The sequence below is a fragment of the Marmota flaviventris genome, chromosome X, assembly GCF_047511675.1.
Source record: "Marmota flaviventris isolate mMarFla1 chromosome X, mMarFla1.hap1, whole genome shotgun sequence".
NCBI lineage: Eukaryota > Metazoa > Chordata > Mammalia > Rodentia > Sciuridae > Marmota > Marmota flaviventris.
The window spans coordinates 51,412,592-51,422,013 of record NC_092518.1 but is presented as its reverse complement, the minus strand read 5'-3'; the positions used below and the strand labels follow the sequence as shown (position 1 = coordinate 51,422,013).

The following is a 9,422-nucleotide window of genomic DNA, read 5'->3' as shown; positions in this document are numbered from 1 at the left end:
TTTTTTTTTAACTTTCATTATTTTTTTATTCTTTTTATCTTTGCATCCTCAATGGTAGCAGAGACCCTGTTGTTTAACAAACATTTGTTCAGATCAAATAAGTGGAAGAAATAGTCATTTGCTCATCTGAGTCATACTTCCCTGTGACAAGTCTTTTCCTGGTTCAACATATGGATCTAAATAAAATCTTGCTTAAGGGGAGGGAGGAGGAGAAGGAAAGAAGGTTCTGAGAAGGAGATTGAGCAACTAATGTTGCATGCATGGACGATCAGAACATTAAAAATCCCATTTTGTACAATTATAATGCACTAATAAATTTTTTAAAAAAATTTTGCCTAGATTCTGACAAGGTCAGGTACAATATGATTTCATATAAATTTGGCTAAAATGGGCCTCAGGGAGAGAAAATTCCACTTCAGTGAAGAGAAAGAATCCACCAGGTGTCTCATCAGGAGATTCAGCTTCAGTAATCGGCATTGTAGGAGTATTCCGGCAAATGAGCCTGGTCGGCCAGGACACAGATCCTCCAGTTGCTGTTGAAGCTGAGTAAGGTCGCCATCTCCTCATTACTCAATTTGAAGTCAAATCTGAAAGTTCTCGACAATATGTTCTCGTGTCACAGACTTGGGGATCACCACCGCATTCCTCTGGATATGGAACTGAATCAGAACCTGGGCCTGGGATTTTTTGTGCCTTGCAGCAATCTCCTTGATCTTAGGGTCCTCCAGTAGTGAAGGGTCTTCTGGTTTGGTCCAAGGTCTATCTGGAGAACCTAGGGGGCTGTAAGCTGTGACAGTGATGCCCTTAGAGTGACAGTATTGGATCAGTTTCTCTTGGTTGAGGTATGGGTGACACTCAACCTGATTAGTCACTGGTTTATATTTGAGTCCAGGGTTATTCAAGAGCTTTTCAATTTGGAAGTGGTTGAAGTTGAGGATGCCAAGAGCTTTCACCAACCCCTCATCCACCAGCTCCTCCATGACCTCCCAGGCATCCAAGAATGTTACTTTACTGATGAGGTTGTTGCCTTTATCATCTTTGGGGAATAAGTCCTTCCCAGCCTGAAATTCCTGGGGCCAATGAATAAGACAGACATCCAGATAGTCCAGTTTCAGATCCTTGAGGGTCTTCCAACAGGCTTCCTTCACAAGCTTCCTCTCAAAGGAGGTGCACCACAACTTGCTCACAATAAAGAAGTCCTCCCGCTTTACCACCTTCTCTTGGATCTTCTCTTGGATGGCTTCTCCCCCCTCATTCTCATTCAGATAGACGTAGGCACAGTCTATGTGGCGCTATCCTGCATCAATGGCCACCTTCACAGCTTCTTTGACTTTGTTTGGGGGAGACTTCCAGGTGCCCAGACCCAACATGGGCATCTTGGCTTTGGTGCCGAGCTCCACAAAGGTGGCCATGGTTGGTGCAGAAATGGCTTTGAGAGAGCAAATAGATGTCTGGTGTGATGCCAGGTCATTTTTATGCAGAACTTGTCCTATTCTCCCAAGTGTTTATCATGTGATATGACTGCCATACTCTTTAACATCTTGCCTGATTTCCTGAAAAGCCCATGTTGGTAAAGTCTGTCTTAAAATGTGGCCCTCAAAATTATTGAGGTAGGATAAGGATTGATATAAAGGAGGCAGGGAAGGAAAAAGGGACTGTAACTTTAAATCTAAAAATCCCATGAATTCACTTTCAACCTCCAGGCCTGTTTTCCTCCAGGCCTGAATCCACTGAAGATCTAATAAATCTGAAGAGTAGTGTAAATCCTCCCAGCAACTTGAGAGTCTGAGGCAGGAGAACTGCAAGTTCAAGGCCGCCCTGGGCAACTTAGTGAGAACTTGTCTCAAATAGAATGAAACTGGTTGGGGTTATAGTTCACTGGTAGAGTGCCCCCAGATTCAATCACAGTACTGGGGGCACAAAAGAGTACTGTAAGTCCAGATAACTAGTGCCTTTATACCTTGTGAGTTTACAAAATGTTTTTTTTTTTTTTTAGATTGATTAAACAAAACCTAGAGAGAGAAGTAATGTTAAAAACTTATAATATGGGCACAGTCTAAACACTATTAACTAGATAACATCAACTTGAAGATTCTAGGAACCAGAACACTGTGACCTGCTATGTGCTTCGTGATCAAAAGTATTAAGCTCATTAGACTGACACCACCTCACATACATCTCATGCTTGCCATTTACAAAATTTACTTTAAAAGAAGAAGCCTTTGGGTTGGGGATGTGGCTCCAGCAGTAGCGCACTCGCCTGGCATGTGTGGGGTGCTGGGTTTGATCCTCAGCACCACATAAAAATAAAATAAAGATGTTGTGTCCACCAAAAACTGAAAAATAAATATTAAAAAAATTCTCTCTCTCTAAAAAAAAAAGAAACCTGAGACCCTAAAAATGCATCTCATTTTCCAGTGCCCATGCTCCCTCTCCCTTTGAGTATATATTCTATTGCTTTTCTGATTAAATTTTTGCTTGTGCCTTTTTTAACACATTCTGAAATTACTTTCTGCGGGATACATCAAAAACCTGCTAGTACAGAGTTGAGATCCCCTTTTCCCTTCCAAGACCATCTTTGTATTCATGTGGTGACATTATGACATGCTTATCAACATCAAGCAAAGTGAACCTATTTGCAGTAGCAAGATTGTGGAATGACAAGCATTATCTAATGTGTGACCACTATAGTGACCCAATGTGGCAGTTTCTTACAACATCTGGCTCAGAACCATTCGTGCAAGTCTCAAAAGAGTGAAGCATTCATCCATTAGCTCCTGTTTCCCTTCATGGACATGTATCAGGGTCAGGTGGACTTCTGTGGGTTAGTCAGAGAGGCTTCAGGGCAAAGCAAGAGATACTCAGCACACACTTGGGATGAGGAGCTCTGAACAAAGCAGTCAAAACCTTTGTTGAACTGTGTATTAGGGTGGGACTGGATCAGAGAATGGCACAAGTTAGACACAACTTACTTCCTTCACCACCAATTTAATGTACTCACTTAACCAAACAGTAAATTTCCATATATATACTAAGTCTCTTTCCAAAGCCTTTATTATGTTCCACTGATTGATTTTTTTTTTAATTTCCATGCCAATAAATCCAGTTTGTATTACAGTAGTTTTGAAGTATAAGTTGATATTTGGTAGCAGAACATCCCTCATAATTATATTCTTTCAAAGATGTTATTGCTATTTTTCATAGTTTACATTTCCACTGAACTTCAGAATCACTTTGTTATAAAATAAATTGTTAGGAGATGAAATTGAATGTTTTTTTTGAATGAATAAATGAATTTAAGGGAATTTGAGAACTTTATATCACTATGCTTTCCTGTCCAAGAATATAGTATTTTGACCCACTTATTTTAACTTTCTTTAATTTTCTTCAGTTAAGGTTTGGATATCTTTTTGCATAGGTACTGCATATTTCTTGTTGGATTTATATCTATGTATTTAATAATTATTAGTTATTTTACATTGTATTTTCCAATCATTTCATGTAAAAGATGTAGAGTTTTGTATGGTGATTTTATCTGTGACTACATTATTAACAAGAACAAGAGATTATCTGTTTTCATCATTTCCCATTTTGTTAATTTACTCAGAGATTCTGATATCCAACTGTTAAGTCCACAACTTATTTACACTTAAACCCATTTTAACTTCTAATATTCCAAAGAAATCATTTAAAAGCAAGATTAGTCACACTGGATTTCACATTTTCACTAATATATTGTTATTAGAGTTACTTTAGATTAGGTCGAGGGGAATGAAGGAAGTGGAGGAGATATGGGGATAAGAAGGATTGTAGAATGAAACATTATTACTCTATGTACATATATGACCACATGACCAATGTGATTCTACAACATGTTCAATCAGAAAAATGAGAAATTATACCTCATTTGTGTATGATATGTCAAAGCACATAAATGCATTCTACTGTCATGTATAACTAATTAGAACAATTTTTAAAAAAATTAAACAAAATTGTGGAATAACAAAATTCAGACTTTTAAATTTATCTAAATTAAATTGCATAATATATTTGCCATGTTTTTCAGCTTCGTGTCAGTAAATTTGATAAATAAGCTTTTAGAATCTTCCAATTCACTGATAAAAATGTTGATTTAGGCTGGACATGGTGGCACATGCTTGTAACCCCAGCAACTCAGGAGGCTGAAGCAGGAGGATTGCAAGTTTGAGAGCAGCCTCAGCAACTTAGGTCCTAAGCAACTTAGCAAGACCCTTTGTCAATAAATAAATAAATAAATAAATAAATAAATAAATAAATAAATAAAAAGGGTTGAAAGTGTATTCAGTGGTAGAGCATGCCTGGGTTGAAGTCCCAGTACCAAAAAAAAAAGCTTATTTGGGGAAAAACTTTCCCAGACTAAAATCACTACATTGACAGCTTAACAAGCTGTTCATGAGCTTAACTTCATTATAAGCCATCTTTTTTGGGGGGTTGTGGAATAGACACAATACCTACCTTTTATTTATTTATTTTTATATGGTACTGAGGATCAAACCCAGTGTTTCACATATCCCAGGCAAGTGCTCTTCCACTGAGCCACAACCCCAGCCCCTCAATTTTACCCACTTTCTACACTTCAGTTGCCAAATTAGCCACTTAACACATTTAAGTATTAGGACATCTCCTGTCTTTGATCAACTGTTTCTTCTCCCCGAAATTATTGCATTTCCATTTCCTTATTTCTAAGAAAACTATATTCCTTTTGGTAGAACAAGTAGAGGGCTGTGGCTTGGTAAAGCACTTGCCTAGCCTCTGTGAGGCCCTGGGTTCAATCCCAGCACTGAAAAGAAAATAACAATGTAGAAACAGAATAGAAATTGAGCAAGTCTTCTCTTTGCTGTCATTAGTAATATTACACTGTCTGTACCCTCTCTTTCTCTGGTAACTCAGATTGTAGAGTAAAATGGCTTTTATTTTCTTTTGTTTCCTTTAACTAGTTTTTATAAGTCTCAACAAAGCTTCAGTTTTTCTGATGAATTTTCTGTCTTTGAGCCATTCTTTTCTATTCATCACTGGTTTCTTGATTTTCTTTTCTCAGTTTTTCCCATATTGAGTTCAGAGAGTTATCTGTGCAAACATATTAATATTAATAAACAATATTATTTTTTTCTCTTCCTCCTCTTCCTTATCTCCCCCTCTCCTCCCTTTCCCCTTTCTTCTTTTTTTTTTTATTTGGTACTGGAGATTGAACCCAGGAGCACTTTACAACTGAGCTACATCCCCAGTCCTTTCTACTTTTTATTTGGAGACAGGGTCTTGCTAAATTGCTCAAGACCTTGCTAAGTTGCTGAGGCTGGCTTTAAACTTGTTATCCTCCTGCCTTAGTCTCCTGAGCCACTGGGATTACAGGTCTCTGCAATTTAGGAAGGCCCTAAACAACTTAGCAAGATCCAGTCTCAAAACAAAAAATAAGGCTGGGGATATAGCTCAGTTGGTAGAGTGCTTGCCTCACATGCACAAGGCCCTTGGTTCAATCCCCAGTACCACACACACACCAAAAAAAAAAAAAAAAAAAAAAAGAAAGAACGAAAGAAAGAAAAGAAAATGGGTTGGGGACATGGCTCAGTGGTTAAGTGCCCACCCTCCTTGCCTTGACCCTGTTGTTGAAAGACCAGGCAATGATCCCTTTACTCTCTATAGATTCTTTAGGAGAGAAATGAAGAAGAGGCCACCTCCCATACTCATTTCTATTCTCCAGAGGAGTTACCACAGTACCAAAAGCAAAATAATCTTAAATCTGTCATTTCCCCTTCTCCTTTTCTCCTTCCCTCCAGGTACCCTCTAGATATTTCTCCATTGGACAGACTGAAAAATTGGATGGCTTCTTGTCATACCCAGGAGAGGTGCAAGGGGGTTGTGCATTGATTTAAGAAATGCATCTGGAGAGAGAGAGAGAGAGAGAGAGAGAGAGAGAGAGAAGAGCTGGCAGTGCCTTGCCTTGTGCAAGAGTCAGGATCCCAAGGAGAGGATACTTGCCCAGCGCACCAGCAGAAAATACATTGGATCAAGAGAAGCCATGTGGGATCCTGGCTAAACAGAGCATACCATGGCAGTTCTGCTTCTTACTGGCTCAGTGACCTTGGGCTACTTAATCATTCTCTGTCTCAGTTTTCTCATCTAAAAACTGGATCAATAATAATATTTATCACACAGAGTTTTTTGTTATCTGAATAGATACATATAAAGTATTTATTACAATGCCTGACACATGATAAATGTATATAATCCTTGTCATTAGTTATTATTACTGGAAAATAAGAGAGTGTGCATAGTATGGGAGTATTGAAAAAGCTAAAAGAGAGTCCTCCCATCAAGAAGGCATAGAAACAAACTTCAGGAATCCTAGTAGGGAATGTTTCCAGATCCACAAACAAAAGATCTTCTTAAGAGATAGTCCAACTTCACACCTTTATGAAGTTATTGCAGAATATATGATTCTGCTTCCATCTCTTTTTCTGAACTATGCCTTTACTTGTAGTGCAGGGCTTAACAGTGAGGTGTACTAAGTTATCAGAGGAAGGTGTATCCTCAAGTTTCTAGAGCATGACATACCTGGCAGAAGATAATTTGGGCCCCCAAAACTTTCAGAGATATGTGAAGATTAGATGGGACTTACTCAAACTAAAAAGTTTTTTCTCAGCAAAAGAAACAATAAGAGAGGTAAATAGGGAGCCTACATTCTGGGAACAAATTTTTACTCCTCACACTTCAGATAGAGCCCTAATATCCAGAGTATACAAAGAACTCAAAAAATTAAACAATAAGATAACAAATAACCCAATCAACAAATGGGCCAAGGACCTGAACAGACACTTCTCAGAGGAGGACATACAATCAATCAACAAGTACATGAAAAAATGCTCACCATCCCTAGCAGTCAGAGAAATGCAAATCAAAACCACCCTAAGATACCATCTCACTCCAGTAAGATTGGCAGCCATTATGAAGTCAAACAACAACAAGTGCTGGCGAGGATGTGGGGAAAAGTGTACACTTGTACATTGCTGGTGGGACTGTAAATTGGTGCGGCCAATTTGGAAAGCAGTATGGAGATTCCTGGGAAAGCTGGGAATAGAACCACCATTTGACCCAGCTATTCCCCTTCTCGGTCTATTCCCCAAAGACCTTAAAAGAGCGTACTATAGGGATACTGCTACATCGATGTTCATAGCAGCACAATTCACAATAGCTAGACTGTGGAACCAACCTAGATGCCCTTCAATAGATGAATGGATAAAAAAAATGTGGCATTTATACATAATGGAGTATTACTCTGCACTAAAAAATGACAAAATCATGGAATTTGCAGGGAAATGGATTGCATTAGAGCAGATTATGCTAAGTGAAGCTAGCCAATCCCTAAAAAACAAATGCCAAATGTCTTCTTTGATATAAGGAAGGCAACTAAGAACAGAGCAGGGAGGAAGAGCATGAGAAGAAGATCACCATTAAATAGGGATCAGAGGGGGGAGGGAAAGGGAGAGAGAAGGGAAATTGCATGGAAATGGAAGGAGACACTCATTGTTATACAAAATTACATATAAGAGGAGGTGAGGGGAAAGGGAAAAAAATGAGAGAGAGAGAAATGAATTACAGTAGATGGGGTAGAGAGAGAAGATGGGAGGGGAGGGGGATAGTAGAGGATATGAAAGGCAACAGAATACAACAGACACTAGTATGGCAATATGTAAAACAGTGGATGTGGAACCGATGTGATTCTGCAATCTGTATACGGGGTAAAAATGGGAGTTCATAATCCACTTGAATCAAATGTATGAAATATGATATGTCAAGAGATTTGTAATGTTTTGAACAACTAATAATAATAATAATAAAAGATTAGAATACTAAGGTTTAATCATCAAGACCTGCCTAGGAATTTCTCAGTTCTGCCAAAGGCTGGTCATGTAAGTCAACTTTCATGGTGTTTCTTCTTCCCACCTTCTAGTTATTGCTTCAAATCAGTTCTTGATAGTGTGGTGACTTCAGGATTCAGTCTCTTTGTAAGCTTCTCTTGGCCACAATTTTAGGAGTAAAAAATCAATTCTATACCCCATACCAAAGTAATTGTAGGACAATATGGGAAATCCCTTCAATCAGGAAGCCAAGTTTGTGGTAGAATAAAGAAGTCAAAAGGGAAGGAAGCAGAGTCATGCCATCTGGTCACAAGGTTTCACCACATTTGGGGCTGTTACTGGAAGAGTCCAGAGAAGTTCTTGAAGATGAGGGAACTTGACTCAGGGCAAGTGGGGTCCTTGGCATATATGATGGAAAAGAATTTCATCCCATGCCAGTCAGAGACACAGAGAGTTGTTTTTTGCTGTTGTTTTGTTTTAAGAAAGTAGACACATATTCAAGGGAGAATGAGGCCTATCTCAAGGAGAGACACCTTTTAGAGTAAAAAAAAAAAGGAGTACACACTGAAGAGAGAATGAGGCCATCTCAAGAGTGAGAGGCACTTTGGGGATTCTCAAGTTCTTCTTTTACAGGAACTTGGTGAGGTGTAGGCATGAGAAAGTATGTAGGAATGACATCAGTCTGGTGATCACAAGATGATTCTTTGGCTGATGTGGTCTTCATTATTTGATCAGTAGATAATGTTGGAAAATCCCCTAAATTATAGCTTCTTAAGATATTTTTTGCTCAATTATTTATTGCTTAAGCTAATGAACAGTGTACAAGGTAATTTTCATAAGTGGGAGAAATTATGGTAACTTTAAGATTTACAGATTTCCCAGAAATTTGAGAGTACCAAGGACTGGAAAATCATGTGGAACTTTAAATTAAAATCACATTTCCTTGTCCTTCCTTTATGTCTCCTTTTTTTGTTGTTGTTCTTTCTTTTATTTCTTCTATCTTTTTTTTAAAGAGAGAGAGAGAGAAGAGAGAGAGAAAATTTTTTAATATTTATTTTTAAGTTTTCGGTGGACACAACATCTTTATTTTATTTTTATGTGGTGCTGAGAATCGAACCCCGCACCCCGCGCATGCCAGGCGAGCGCATTACCGCTTCAGCCACATCTCTAGCCTTATTTCTTCTATCTTGATGAAAGAAAGCACACAAGTTCCAAGAAAGAAAGAGGAGAAAGACTTCTCTCTACCAATCCACATATGCAATTCCAGGTCTTCTGGGTGGAATTGTTCCAGACACAAGGCTTGAGCCAACGAAGCAAACTCAAGAGCTCCTGGAGGAATTTGTGATAAGCAGAAATTCCGGTTTGCTTTTGTAACCAATGCTAAGAAAGATTTTGGCATTTCTGAGCAACTTCCCCCAGTGCCTGTGAAAAACCCATGGGGTCTGAAGAGGAAGGAAATGCCTTTGGATTTTGGTCACATGTCCAAAGAGCTTAGAGCAATCATCTTGAGGTCTTGAAGATTCCCAA

At 38.6% G+C, this 9,422-nt stretch overlaps 1 pseudogene; it reads right to left on the bottom strand.

Moving 5' to 3' along the window:
- Nucleotides 1-463: 463 nt before the first annotated feature.
- LOC114081514 (aldo-keto reductase family 1 member B10 pseudogene) lies at nucleotides 464-1,433 on the bottom strand (annotated as a pseudogene).
- Nucleotides 1,434-9,422: the final 7,989 nt, after the last annotated feature.